General features: G+C 39.2%; 1 long non-coding RNA gene across 3 annotated transcripts in view; it reads right to left on the bottom strand.

Annotated features, from left to right (window-relative positions):
* LOC133242915 (uncharacterized) overlaps positions 1–15,716 on the bottom strand; it is a 310,686-nt gene that overhangs the window by 54,461 nt on the left and 240,509 nt on the right. For all 3 annotated transcript variants that reach the window (XR_009734919.1, XR_009734918.1, XR_009734917.1), the window contains one exon: positions 6,878–6,977. This is a non-coding gene — a long non-coding RNA (uncharacterized LOC133242915). The remainder of the gene's footprint in view (positions 1–6,877; positions 6,978–15,716) is intronic.

Below are 15,716 nucleotides of genomic sequence, written 5' to 3'. Positions count from 1 at the left end.
GATAGCTAAAGTGGATATCAAAGAAATGATTTCAGTAAGCCCAGACTCTTGCATCTTCCCATACATAGAAAAGTGCTAAATACATGAACTTAAAATGTCTGGTTTTCTTGAAATAACAGTAATCTTTGGAAGTTCCAACCACCTGGTTTTCCTATATATCCTGACTCCTCCAGTATCTCTTTTAAACAGTTCCTCAGAGCTATCTAGGGGCTCAGAGCTATCTGAAGAACTGTTTGGAAGAAGTAATAGAGGAGCCAATATATATAGAAAAACCTGGTGGTTGAAACTTCCAAAGATTACTGTTAATTCAAAAAAAAAAAAAAAAACAGACATTTCAAGTTTATATATTTAGCACTTTTCTATGAATGGGAAGATGCAAGAGTCTGGGCTTACTGAAATCATTTCTTTGATATGCTCCTTAGCTATCGGGGGCCAGTATCCAGCTTTTCTCAGTCCTGAATCCCTCAGGGTGACAGTTGGGGGTGGTCGCAAGTGGCTGATGGCTTGGTGGCAGGTGGCCTGTTTGTTTCCATCCTGAGTTCCCTCAAGGCTCACCATGGGGGCAGCTATAGTTGCTGTAGATGGCTTGATGACTGCAACATCCTTTGTTTGCTGATATGACAGGCAGCTTTCTTTTACACCTAGTCCACATATAGGTGTAATTTTGAGCATCTCTAAAATACCCCAAGTAATATACAATTCTCTATCCATTAAGTTTATTCATAGTTTTACCAACAGGAGTTCAAGTGTAATTAGCTGATGGACCACTGACTGGAGCTCAAACCCTTAACATCGTCATGATTTTTACTATATTCTAACTGCTCTTTTAATTTCCTTTATCATAGAAATGCTTGGAAGAGTTCCCAAAAGATTTAAGAACACTGGATAGCAAGGAAAAACATATAATATTCTATATGGATAAAGTGCACTGACAGCAGGAGCAATTTGAGACCTAACCATTCAAAATTTAGAATTAAATGTTCTCCTAACCCAGCTAGCCACAGTGTCACACTGGCTAGATCAGAAGTCAGTAGCAAAACAAGCCCAGTAGGCAGCAAGAGAAGCCTAATTATTTGGTTCATGTACTGAGGTTAGAAAACGAAAGGCTGTGAATTTCCCTAAATGTCTCCATTCAAACTAACAGCCTTCAGCAAATGACATCAATTCATGTGATAGTCAGATTTTTTGGCATCTATCAGAGCAACACAAATACACATCTAAGCAGCCAGTATACGCAGATAGTTACAGATTTTACTATCTCCAAGATTAAGTTCATTCTTTATTGTGATTGTATTGTGGTCATATCCTAAACTTATAAACCATAGCTATATCAGAGGAATGTTGTAAAAATTTTTGTGGTGCTGGTTGCATGACTCTTGAATATACTAAAATCCATTGAATGGTATACTTTAAATATGTGAATTATGTCTCAATAAAACATCTTCAATAATTCATCTATATACAAACTGCCACAATTTAAAAATTCGTAAATAAGTCTTTTTTAAGCCACATTTTGAAGGCCAAAGGATAAAAATATTATGTCTTATCCCTTATTTCAGAGATTATTAAAATATGTTAAAATTAACTTTGAGAAAACTCATTAAAATTTAAAATCTATAGAAGACCCTTTAAGATTTATATCCCCAGAAATAAGTAACAAGGTTTGACACAGCTCAGCTGAAACCAACCCACAGATCAGAGATTTCTGTCAGACTTTTGAAAGTTATTTTTATAGATCATAGAATATTGGAGCTTAAAGGGACCTTAAAGAAAGTCCAATCCAATCCTCTCATTTTCCAATGAAAAAAAACCATAAAGCATAAAGGAGAAAAAAAGAGCAGCGACGGGCTTCCCTGGTAACTCCGTGTAAAGAATCTGCCTGTCAATGTAGGAGATACAGGTTTGATCCCTGGTCCAGGAAGGTCCCACATGCAGCAGGGCAGCTAAGCCCATGCACTGCAATTATTAAGCCTGTGCTCCAGAGCCCAGGAACTGCAACTACTGAGCCCATGTGCTGCAATTACTAAAGCCTGTGTGCCCTGCAGCCCCTGCTCCACAACAACAGAAGCCAGCACACCACAAATATAGATTAACCCCCACTTGCCACAACTAGAGAAAACCCCGCACAGCAAAGAAGATCCAGGACAGCCAATAAATAAATAAAATTATAAAAAAGAGTAGCTACTCATTAAAATAGACTCTTAAATTCATGACAGAATAATAGTAAAACACAGGCTTCCTTACTTCCAATCTGAGGTTCCCTCTAGGGAGTTGGATCCCAGCCACAAAGGGAAGCTTCCAGCATGCTATGGTCATGAAATTGAACCAAAGATCTGGTCCCTGCCCACATCTCCAAACGTATCTCTTGTCATTCTTCTCTTGCTCATCATTCTCCAACCCTATGACCACCGTTCTTTTCCTCTCACACACTATAGGACTTTTTTTTTCCACTTGCTATTTCTTCTGCCTAGAAAGCTCTTCCCCCAAATGCATCTTTGTATGACTGGCTGGTATCTATCCCACAGATCTGTTTAAGTGACAATTCTTTAGAGAGCACTTTTCTTAATACCCTATTTCCAGTAGTCACTAGCCTGTCTTCCTCCATCATAGCACTGGCCTAGTCCCATTACTCGTTCTTCTGGTCCTTGTCATGTTACATTTGTTTGTGCTTTAAAAAAAATAATAATACAGATCTCCCCCACTAGATTGTAGCTTTATCAGAGCAGAGTTCCTGGCACACAGTAGCTGCTTAATATATACATGTCAAAGGAAGAGCTAAATCTCTGAAGTACTTCTTGAGGAGACTCCCTATTGCCTGATGTCTAAATTCTTAAATGCCCTATTTTGATTTCCCAGGAACCAGGAAAAGCCTAGACAGAATGGGAGTCATGAACAGGAGAGCTAGACTAAGTTGCCCTACTGGAGGTCTCCAGGAATAAAAAAGATTCAGGGAGGTAAGTAAACTAAGCGAAAGTCCTTAGAGACTCAAGCTTGATATGTAATGATCAGTTGAGGTTGACAAGTCTAAAGGGCAGGAACAGCATCAAAAAATGTGAAACAAAGTCAAGAATCAGTAATAGTGGCACAGGAATGGAATGGCAGGCAAGTCCAGAGACACACATGTTAGTTCCTATGTGAATGTTGATAAATAGGACTTAACTTTATTGGTTTGGGGGCATGTGATGTGTGAGTGTGTAGGACTGAATTAAAGCTACAGGGTCAGGGCTAAGATGAACCATAATTTTAGAAGATTCATTTTCCTTCCCCAACTTCCATGGTGGATTGGCAGTGTGAGATTCTGTTAAAGTTAAGGGCACCAATTAGGGTCACTTCTTACCTTTGGTAGCAGTTTTACTATAAAAGTCCTTGGAGGAGAGATACCATATTTTATTCACATACTATGTACATAGTAGATGTTGAATAGATAGTTGCTAATTGAATAAACAATTGAATGAAAGGATTGTTCAAACAAATGAATGTTCAGCAGGACCAGCCATGGCAACATTCTAAAATGTGCATGGGCACTCATTATCAGAGAAATGCAAATCAAAACCACAATGAGGTACCATTTCATGCCAGTCAGAGTGGCTGCCATCCAGAAGTGTACAAGCAATAAATGCTGGAGAGGGTGTGGAGAAAAGGGAACTCTCTTACACTGTTGGTGGGAATGCTAACTAGTACAGCCACTATGGAGAACAGTGTGGAGATTCCTTAAAAAACTCGAAATAGAACTGCCTTATGACCCAGCAATCCCACTGCTGGGAATACACATCGAGGAAACCAGAAGGGAAAGAGACACGTGTACCCCAATGTTCATCGCAACACTGTTTATAATAGCCAGGACATGCAAGCAATCTAGATGCCCATCAGCAGATGAATGGATAAGAAAGCTGTGATACATATACACAATGGAGTATTACTCAGCCATTGAAAGGAATACATTTGAATCAGTTCTAATGAGGTGGATGAAACTGGAGCCTATTACACAGAGTGAAGTAAGTCAGAAAGAAAAACACCAATACAGTATACTAATGCATATATTTGGAATTTAGAAAGATGGTAATGATAACCCTGTATGCGAGACAGCAAAAGAGACACAGATGTATAGAACAGTCTTATGGACTCTGTGGGAGAGGGAGAGGGTGGGATGATTTGGGAGAATGGCATTGAAACATGTGTAATATCATATAAGAAACGAATCGCCAGTCCAGGTTCGATGCAGGATACAGGATGCTTGGGACTGGTGCACTGGGATGACCCAGAGGGATGGTACGGGGAGGGAGGTGGGAGGGGGGTTCAGGGTGGGGAACATGTGTATACCCGTGGCAGATTCATGTTGATGTATGGCAAAACCAATACAGTATTGTAAAGTAATTAGCCTCCAATTAAAATAAATAAATTTAAATTAAAAAATAAATACATTAAAATTTTAAAAAAATAAATAAAATGTGCATGGGAAAGATGTAGAGTATACGTTGACTCAACCTTCGGAAAGATTTTTCCTTTTTCAAAGGTTAAGTTATACTCTGTATTATATTTGAACACTGTATACTAGCTGTAACTCACTTCTTGGCCTGCATCATCCTTGAGTGTCTGCCCTCCTTTTCCATCTGAACCTTCTTCAATCTTTCTCTCGGGTTTTCTAAGAGAGTCTGGCACTTCCTCACTTTAAAGTATGTTGTTTCCTGGAGAAGGCATAGAGGACTATCTATAAGTTATCCGTAGACTTAACTAAGTTATGAAAATAAATATCAATTGTCCCAAAGTACACTGAATATCAAATTTAAAATAACACATAGCCCGTCAAAGGTCTATCTCTGTTATAATGATGACTATTCTCTCTTTCTCTTTCACTCTCCCTTTCCATCTCTCTCTCTTTCTTTTTTTTTTACTTAGATATTTGTTGATTTTATTAGCATGCTTTCATCTCTCTCTTTCAATTCTGAAGCTCTGAAAGAGGAGTATCTAACAAAAAATGACTATCCTTTGGAAGTGGTGATAGAGTTAGCTTGTTTTTACCTACTCTTAGCACTGGAGGAAATATGAACCTACTTACTTCAACCTGTTTTCTTAAGATAGCTCAAGTGTGATTCTTTTTTTTCCTGTCTCCAAAGTCTACTGGTTACAGACACTGATCAAACAGCCCCTGTCATCCTTGAGGGCCATTAAAAGGAGCAGTCCCCTGTGGTAATGGTGTGGAGAAGTATGTTAGCATATAAGGAAGGAGAAGGAAAGAATACATATTTATTGAGCAGCTACTATGAGAAAGTCTCACGTGTATTATCTCATTTAATCTCTACAAATACTCACTGCCATAGGTACCTCTATTATTTCCATTTGCCAGATGAGAAAGTTCATTTGGAATTTTTCAGCCAAGATAGAATAATAAGGATGGGATTTACCTTCTCACTTAAAACAATCATAAAAACAAAACCAGACAAAATCCATGAAACGGTTTTTGAAACACTGGTTATCAATCAGTGAAGGGCAGTGATAACTAGGATAGGAAACATATAAGCTGAGCCCTATAATTGCCCCCAACTTACTATCTTCAGATATTTTCAGAACTATGGCATAGAGAATGGGAACTGAGGCAAAGGCAGTAAACTTCTTTGGTTAAACATGTATAGCTGTAAGTCTTATGACAGTAATACAGCCCTAGAGTCCATAGGATAGACCACTAGGGAGGAGAGAGCTGGAGAGAAAGCACTGGAGATCGGCAAAGGACCATCATTAAGTATTCAGCACAGTAATTACTGGTACATGTATGAGGAAACTAACCAAGTCTGGAAAAGAACCATCTGAAAAAAATTAGAAAAAACTGTCTCGTGCTTACACAGGGTTGGAAATAATCCCTATCTCCACTATCCAGACTGGAAAAACTCATAACTCATGAGCACTGGGCAGGGTATACAGAAGGGTCATTCCTCAGTAGTGGGAAATTAGTAGCCCTAGACTTAACACTTCTCCAGATCTACCCAACAAAATCATCAAAGCAAGACCCAAATAGATAAAAATATTCCCAGGTAAATTAACTGCATCATAGGAAAAGGCTCAGGAATATTTATAGAGATACAACAATATCCAGCAGTCATCAAGGTGAAATCACAATGTCTGGCATCAAATCAAAGATTAATAGCCATGTCAAGAGGCAAGGAAATACGATCCATAATGAGGAGAAGAGACAACTGAAACTGACTCAGAAATGACACATATGCTAGAATTAGCAGAGAAGGACATTGAAACCTGTATAACTGAATTTAGTATGTTCAAAAAGTTATGTAGATACATTTGTTGTTGTTCAGAAGCTCTAATTTTCTTAAAGAGATCTCTAGTCTTTCCCATTCTATTGTTTTCCTCTATTTTTTTTTTTTTTTTTTTGCATTGTTCACTAAGAAGGCTTTCTTACCTTTCCTTGCTATTCTCTGGAACTCTGCATTCAGATGGATATATCTTTCCTTTTCTCCTTTGCCTTTCACTTATCTTCTTTCCTCAGATGTTTGTAAGGCCTCCTTCAACAACCATTTTGCCTTTTTGCATTTCTTTTTCTTGGGGATGGTTTTGAACTCTGCCTCCTATTCAGTGTTATGAACCTCCATCCATAGTTCTTCAGGCACTCTGAGAACTTCATCTATTTGTTCAAGGTCACAGTATTCTATCCAGTATCCAAGCCCAGATCTTATTTCAAAGACTCTGCTCTTAGCATCACATTATACTAGGGTACCTTTTGTTAACTGTTTTGTCAGAGATTTGTAATTGAACACTGTCAGGAAGAAAATCACACACACACACACACACACACACACACACACACACACACACACACGAGTCCAAAGAATACCAAGTTAGGGGTAATAGGAGAGATTTTCTTTCTAACCTTGACTTTGCTTCTGTTTACGCATAAAAACATGAGTGCATTAGTGATCCACTCTAGGCCACAGTGATGCTTCCACCAAATTAGGTCTTGGATGCAGAATCTGAAATGAAAGGATACAAATAAACTTATTTACAAAACAGAAACAGATTCACAGACTTAGAGAATGAATTTATGGTTACCAGGGGGGAAGAATTGGGGGAAGGGATAGTTAGGTAGATTGGGATTAACACATACACACTGCTATATTTAAAATGAATAACTGAAAAGGACTTACTGTAGATAACTCTGCTCAATGTTTTGTGGCAGCCTGGTTGGAAAGGGAGTTTGGAGGAGAATGGATGCATGTATATGTATGGCTGAATCCATTTGCTATCCACCTGAAAGTATCACATTGTTAATGGCTGTTTGTTGTTTAGTCACTATGTTGTGCCCCACTCTTGTATAACTCCATGGACTGTAAGTCACCAGGCTCTTCTGTCCATGGGATTTCTCAGCAAGAACACTGGAGTCCACTGCCATTTCCTCTCAAGAGGACCTTTCCGACCAAGGGACTGACCCACGCCTCCTGCACTGCAGGCAGATTCTTTTTTTAAATTTATTTAATTAATTTATTTTAATTGGAGGATACTTACAATATTGTGGTGGTTTTTGCAATACATCGATATGAATCAGCCATGGGTGTACATGTGTCCCCCCATCCTGAACCCCACTCCCACTTCCATCCCCATCCCATTCCTCTGGGTTGTCCCAGAGCACTGGCTTTGAGTGCCCTGCTTCAAGCACCAAACTTGTACTGGTCATCTATTTCACATATGGTAATATACATGTTTCAATGCTATTCTCTCAAATCATCCCACCCTCCCCTTCTCCCATAGAATCCAAAAGTCTGTTCTTTACATTTGTGTCTCTTTTGCTGCCTTGCATATAGGATTGTCATTACCATCTTTCTAAATTTCATATATATGTGTTAATATACTATATTGGTGTTTCTCTTTCTGACTTACTTCACTCTTCACTCCAGTTTCATCCACTTCATAAGAACTGACTCAAATGTGTTCTTTTTTATAGCTGAGTAATATTCCATTTGGAGAAGGAAATGGCAATCCACTCCAGGACTATTGCCTGGAAAATCCCATGGACAGAGAAGCCTGGTAGGCTACAGTCCATGGGGTCGCAAAGAGTCGGACACGACTGAGCGACTTCACTATTCACTAATATTCCATTGTGTATATGTACCACAACTTCTTTATCCATTAGTCTGCCAGTGGACATCTGGGTTGCTTCCATGTCCTAGCTATTGTAAACAGTGTGCACGTGGATTCTTTACTGCTGAACTACCAGGGAATCCGTGTTAATTGACTATACTTCAATATAAAATAAAAGTTTAATATTAACATAGGATCTTGGGAAATATCTTTCCAACAATATATGTGTAGTCATTGCCACAGCCAGTATTTGACCCTCGTCTAAGACCTGCCTTCCCTGTAAGCCAGGTCTTGGCACCAGATACCAACAAGACGATGCAGGAGACTATACTGACTATACAACATAAGAGGTTCTTAGGAAACTGGAATACTGGAAGATGGGGTGTGAGCTGGTGAAGCCCTGGAGGGATGCACAGGTCTGGAGATGGAGCTGGAAAAGGCAAAGTTTATGACCTTGGAAAGGGTCCCACTCAGGTTTTACTGGGGCGATGCTAAATTCTGCCGTGCAGCAGGCCTTCAGCAGCTGAGATGATGACGCATTTGAAGTTCATTTCCTGACTCCCAGCCAGTCTCAGATGTGGATCAATGATCTCCCAGCTCCCTTCCAGTCCCAACAGACCTTTGGGAATTAGGCTGGCGATGTTGCAATATCCTTGGAGAAAATTCAGCTACACATTGAATAACAGGCTTGAAATATGTCACTAAATTAGACTGGGGCCATTTGAGTATTTTTCTGGATATGTGTACAACAGACATCAGCATATTCATTCAGCTAAATACATGTTTGCCTTAGGCAGAGACACAGAGAATATTTTCAAGGTTTTTGCACAGAAAGTGCTGTTCAAACATAATATTTTGAAAAATCATTAGTCCTGCCTAATAGATTCAAGTTTCTGATCCAGGGACTATTTTTATTATCTGTTGAACAGTACACACTTTTGTTTCTTAGTTCTGTGAACAAGCCACAATATCTTCTCTAAATCAAGTCTTACCTGTCTATAGCTGCCTCTAACTTTCTGTCATGGCTTCTCAAAGGTATCTATTGTTACCTGTTCCTGCTTTGGGGCCTTTCATCTTCCAACTCTCCCAGAAAAAATAAAAAGCAGCCTAATCTACTGTCTTTCCTAGTTTTCCCCAGGTTAATTGGGTGATAGGTAGGGAGGAGAAGAAATAAAGTATTCATGGAACCACAAGTGCAAATCATAGAAGCCTGGAGTAACAGCACTGTAAAAAGACCTTAGGCCTTTATCTAGTCCACCCCCTCATTTTCTAGATGAAGACTTAAATAAGCCACGTTGAGAGCCACACAGTGGATCTGTAGTTGATCTAGGACTGGAATTTAAGTTTCTGAACATGTCAAAAATATATACTGGTTTTTGTCCACTTCATTTTCATAAATGATAGTACATTTTCATTACCTTTTAGTAATTATTTTAGTGCTGTTCATTCAGACAGGCTGAGAAAGGTTTGAGTAATCAGACCTCTGTGCATACGTGGTTGTCAGAACACAAAACTCATAATTACAAGCAACCTATAGTTTGTTCCCGAGGTTTATTAAGACTAGAGAACTAGCAAGGAGACCCTGAGATGTGAATGTCAGTTGGTCAACATATCCTATTTTGGAAAAAATAAAGATGATCTGCTCCAGAAAGAGGTATAGACCTCCAGTAAAGGTAATACCACATTTTTTTCAAAATAAAATCAGTGTTTTGGAATGGCCATACTTTACTTTCCACAATTCACAGTTGACATTCCCATTCCCCAAAATACTAGGCAAAAGTTATTAGGAAAGGTAATGCAGAAGAAGTCTTATTTTGTGATTTTATGCTTTGGGTAACTTATGCGTGGCATATACATACATATATATTTCTGTGTATGTTGAGCAGGAATTAAGAAAACAATGTGGTCTACAAAACACTGTCATTTATATAAATTTTAAAATACATGTGCATAAAATAAAAATAGGCATTTTACAAAAAAATAAAACTATACATATCAAATGCATTAGAATGACTGCCAATGGTAAGAGGAGGATAATAGAAGTGGAGAATGGAGGTAAGAATGGAATAGACAGATGACAGATAGATGATGATAGATTGATAGATACCAAAAAAGAGCAGGGCCTTGCAGGGACCAGTGGGGATGGTGTTCTGTAACTGAGGCATGGATGAAGTCAGCTCTCAGCCTTTGAAGTCTAACAAATCAAAACAAAACTACACAACCTCTTCTGAATCTCAGTCTGGGAAAGAGAACCAGTGAGGAACATTCTATTGTTCCTTCTGTATAAACAGATGATAAGTTTCAGAGACAAAATTGAAATGACTTACACGGTAGGTGTATTTGCATAATTCTGAAACTAGTTATTGCCTAGATTGTATATGAGCAAGTTACATTCCACCTGAGCACAACTCCAGTGTCTCTCACCAATGTACAAATGGCAATGATGTTTTTGTTAAAATTTATAAAATTAAATCTTTAACCAGCTACATATGTATATTTAATTTGATTGGGAAAGGTTAGAAGCTTTCTTTGGTTTTGCCAATTTATGTTTTAGCTAACTTTAGTCTAATTTGGTCATTTGGGTTATTGTTTTCATTTTTCTTTTCTTCTAGTTAAGTGTTTGGCCACACTGCTGGTCCATATTGCATCAATAACGTGTTTCATTTTGAAGTTGTTAAACAGAGAACACATTTCCATTACAAGCATGTAATGGTATAAATTTCCATTCTAGGTCCTGAAACACATCAGAAAAGGTCTCCTCATACTTTGTTAATTAAAAAAGTAAACAGGTCCTTAGTAGAGACAGTCCTCTTCCTTCCCCAGCTTCCCAGCAATGCAGTCTTCTTGGCTAGCTCTCTTTAGTTAAGAGAAGAGAGAGAAGAAACAGGTTGAGAAGGGGGGCCCATTCTGGCTACATTTGTGTTTTTAATTAGATTTCTTATGGAGTGTAAGCAAAGAAAGTATTAATATACAATAAGAAAAGGAAGTATACCATGTGGTATAGGAGTTGTTAAGCACTGGGGCTTTGACATTAAAAACTCTGGACCTGAATCCAGCTCTATCGCTGAGTGACTCTGGGAAAGTTAGCTAACTTCTCAGAACCACTGTACCAGTAAGACGGGTAAAGTGTCTATAATATTCTGGTAATATTACCTATCTTGTTAAGGCTGTTATAAGGAGTCAGATGTTCATCTAAAGCATAGATTGTGAAACACATGAAAGCACTCAATATATGGTAGCTCCTACTAAGTAAATAGTAGCAGTAGTAGTAGTTAGATTGAGACAGTGATAATAGTATAGTAAAAGTCTCTGCCATAAACTGCCAAGTAGAGTTCAAAATTCAGTCTCAAAAATTGTAAGGTTGCATTATCAAAAAGTTAAATGTAGTGACTTGGTGATCTGGAAGAGTGAGCTTGCATCCATTTTCAAAAGTCCAGTTGCACTAATAAAATCCATCTGGCTCCTGGATACAGCTTGGCATCTCTTAATGGAGGTTGTCCATTCAATTTCAATACCTTTATTTGTCCCTCAGTGTCCCTATGCACACCTCAGAAAGATAACCCACCCCTATTTGAGAAGAGACCAGAGTGGAGTATGGGAGCCAATCATGAATTGAGTTATATTCATGGTTATCATGAGATTTTGCTGCAGTAATAGAAAAAGTAAGATATTTTATAGAGTCACAGATGTAGAGAACAGATTTATGACTACCAAAGGCAGGAGTGTGGGGTGAATTGGGGGATTGGGATTGACAAATATACATTACAATATATAAAGTGGATGGCTGATATGAGAGCCTGCTGTATAGCACAGGGAACTCTGCTCAATGTTCTGTAGTGACCTGGGTGGGAGGGAAATCTGGAAAGAAGTAGATGTATATACATGTGGCTGATTTACTTTGCTGTGCAGTGGGAGCTAGCATGGCACTGTCAAGCAATTATACTCCAATAAAAATTAATTTAAAAAGTAAAATATTTAACTGCTTTATTTTCATATTATGCACTGTTTATTCAATGTGGGTAAATATTACTTTTCCTATTATATATTAAAATTACGTGTCTACTACATCCATTTATGCCAGTGTTGTATTTGGTTTATTGGTTTTGAGAGGGCAAGGATACTTCCATTACTTTTGGTTTATATAGCTGATCACAGACTGCCCTTAAGTAATGGTGGCAATGCTTTTCAGTGCTGTCAAGATGGCTCTTAAGAAATAATACTGTTCCTTTCTCACAGTTGGTATCAGAGGCTACAGTTTAAAAGATATCTGTAGTTTTATAATGCTTATAGGATATTTGGAGTAAGACTTTCTCATCTCCCAGTCACCAACACAAGATTTGCCAAGTTTATTAAGATGTTTTTCATCACCTTGGCTGGTCACATGGGTCAGAACAGAACAGAAGCAAATCAATCCCATGCTGTAACAGGGAAACCCCTGTAGACATCCAGAGACAAGAAGATGCCTAATATGCTGGTCTACATTTTTGAGGTAAGATAACTAGATCTCGAGTTTTATTTTATAAGCTCCAATGCATTCTCAGGAATACTGGAGTGGGTTGTCATTTCCTCCTCCAGGAGATCTTCCCAACCCAGGGGTTGAAGCTGCATCTCCTGCATTGGCAAGTGGACTCTTTACCACTGCACAACCTGGTGCTGGTGCTGCTCAGCTCTTGCAGTGAAGTCGGGCACTCATTTCACTGCTTCTCCCAGAGGGATGGTGTCTCTCTCTGCCCTGGGCCACTCAGGATTGGGCCAGGAGAGGCAGGAGTAGTGAGAATCTATGTTTCCTTCCTCAGTGTATCTTTTCCTATTTCTGTGCTTCAGAAATTACTACCCAGAAATGGTAATCCCTTACCCAGAATCCTTCACTCTTGAGAAGGTAGTCTTGTTCACAGCTGTTCAAATGGATGTTTCTGGGCTGAAGGGGAATGAGCTCTAGAAATTCCTATACTGATGTCACTTGACAATTGAATTTTCTTTTCCATTTTCATGACAATGAATGAGTAAATTCTAAGGAGTGGAGACCCACATTTCATTCTTCTTTTCATGCCCCGTAGCATTATTTCATGCCCATTTTTGCTGTTCTTTAAAGTCCTTATCGAATTTGTTACAGCATTGCTTCTGTTTTATGTTTTAGTTCTTTGGCTGAGAGGCATGTGGGATCTTCACTGCCGACCAGGGATTGAACCCACACCCCCTGCATTGGAAGGCAAAGTCTTCATCCACTGGACCACCAGGGAAGTCACTTTATTTGTTGTTAATAAAGTTGTATATGACATCCCCAGCATGCAGTATTTACCTCCCATACCAACTTAGGATCATTGATTATTTCTATGATAAAGCAGGCACATAAGTAGCACTAGATATGATTTATATTAAATGACTTTGAAAACATCAAATACAAGCTCATATTATCACTAGAATGGAACTCCACGTTTTGAGCAAAGGAAATTATTGCAAGAAATCTGGATACAGTCATCATAATAAAATTTTAAAGTTCTCTTATGAGGCCTGAGGGAAGCAGTTCGAAAATGGGCAAGTCGAAAATACCCAGAGCTTACAGCAAATAGGTGGAGTACTTTTAGTGAGGCCTACCTGAGGAGGTAAGGGCAGGTCAAAGGCTATAAGCCTACTCAGGGTTGAATAGCGTTTGGCTTCCACTGACATAGCTCTACTTTTAGGGCCTCATTTCCCTTCAAGCATTTACCACTCTTCAGTTCAGTTCAGTTCAGTTGTTCAGTTGTGTCCAACTCTTTGCAACCCCATGAATAGCAACACGCCAGGCCTCCCTGTCCATCACCACCTCCCAGAGTTCACTCAAACTCACGTCCATCAAGTTGGTGATGCCATCCAGCCATCTCATCCTCTGTCGTCCCCTTTTCCTCCTGCCCCCAATCCCTCCCAGCAACAGATTCTTTTCCAATGAGTCAACTCTTTGTATGAGGTGGCCAAAGTACTGGAGTTTCAGCTTTAGCATCATTCCTTCCAAAGAATACCCAGGGCTGATCTCCTTCAGAATGGACTGGTTGGATCTCCTTGCAGTCCAAGGGACTCTCAAGAGTCTTCTCCAACACCACAGTTCAAAAGCATCAATTCTTTGGCACTCAGCCTTCTTCACAGTCCAACTCTCACATCCATACATGACCACAGGAAAAACCATAGCCTTGACTAGACGGACCTTTGTTGGCAAAGTAATGTCTCTGCTTTTCAATATTCAATCTAGGTTGGTCAAAACTTTCCTTCCAAGGAGTAAGCATCTTTTAATTTCATGGTTGTAATCACCATCTGCAGTGATTTTGGAGCCCCCAAAAATAAAGTCCGACACTGTTTCCACTGTTTCTCCATCTACTTGCCATGAAGTGATGGGACCAGATGCCATGATCTTCGTTTTCTGAATGTTGAGCTTTAAGCCAACTTTTCTCTCTCCTCTTTCACTTTCATCAAGAGGATTTTTAGTTCCTCTTCACTTTCTGCCATAAGGGTGGTGTCATCTGCATATCTGAGGTTATTTGATTGTCATCTGCATATCTGAGATTATTGATCCCGGCAATCTTGATTCCAGCTTGTGCTTCTTCCAGCCCAATGTTTCTCATGATGTACTCTGCACATAAGTTAAATAAGCAGGGTGACAATATACAGCCTTGACGTACTCCTTTTCCTATTTGGAACCAGTCTGTTGTTCCATGTCCAGTTCTAACTCTTGCTTCCTGGCCTACATACAGGTTTCTCAAGAGGCAGGTCAGGTGATCTGGTATTCCCATCTCTTTCAGAATTTTCCACCATTTATTGTGATCCACACAGTCAAAGGCTTTGGCATAGTCAATAAAGCAGAAATAGATGGTTTTCTGGAACTCTCTTGCTTTTTCGATGATCCAGGGGATGTTGAAAATTTGATCTCTGGTTCCTCTGCCTTTTCTAAAACCAGCTTGAACATCTGGAAGTTCATGGTTCACGTATTGCTGAAGCCTGGCTTGGAGAATTTTGAGAATTACTTTACTAGCGTGTGAAATGAGTACACTTGTGTTTTAGTTTGAGCATTGTTTGGCATTGTCTTTCTTTGGGATTGGAATGAAAACTGACCTCTTCCAGTCTTGTGGCCACTGCTGAGTTTTCCAAATTTGCTGGCAAATTGAGTGCAGCACTTGCACAGCATCATTTTTCAGGATTTGAAATAGCTCAACTGGAATTCCATCACCTCCACTAGCTTTGTTCATAGTGATGCTTTCTAAGGCCTACTTGACTTCACATTCCAGGATGTCTGGCTCTAGGTGAGTGATCACACCATCATGATTATCTGAGTCGTGAAGCTCTTTTTTTGTACAGTTCTTCTGTGTATTCTTGCCACGTCTTTTAATATCTTCTGCTTCTGTTAGGTCCATACCATTTCTGTGCTTTATCGAGCTCATCTTTGCATGAAATGTTCCTTTGGTATCTCTAATTTTCTTGAAGAGATCTCTAGTCTTTCCCATTCTGTTGTTTTCCTCTATTTCTTTGCATTGATTGCTGAGGAACGCTTTCTTATTTCCTTGCTATTCTTTGGAACTCTGCATTCAGATGCTTATATCTTTCCTTTTCTCCTTTGCTTTTTGCTTCTCTTCTTTTCAAAGATATTTGTAAGGCCTCCCCAGACAGCC

Source organism: Bos javanicus, chromosome X (genome assembly GCF_032452875.1).
Source record: "Bos javanicus breed banteng chromosome X, ARS-OSU_banteng_1.0, whole genome shotgun sequence".
In the NCBI taxonomy this organism is placed as follows: domain Eukaryota; kingdom Metazoa; phylum Chordata; class Mammalia; order Artiodactyla; family Bovidae; genus Bos; species Bos javanicus.
The sequence above is the reverse complement of the archived record's forward strand: the minus strand, read 5'-3'. Positions and strand labels throughout refer to the sequence as shown.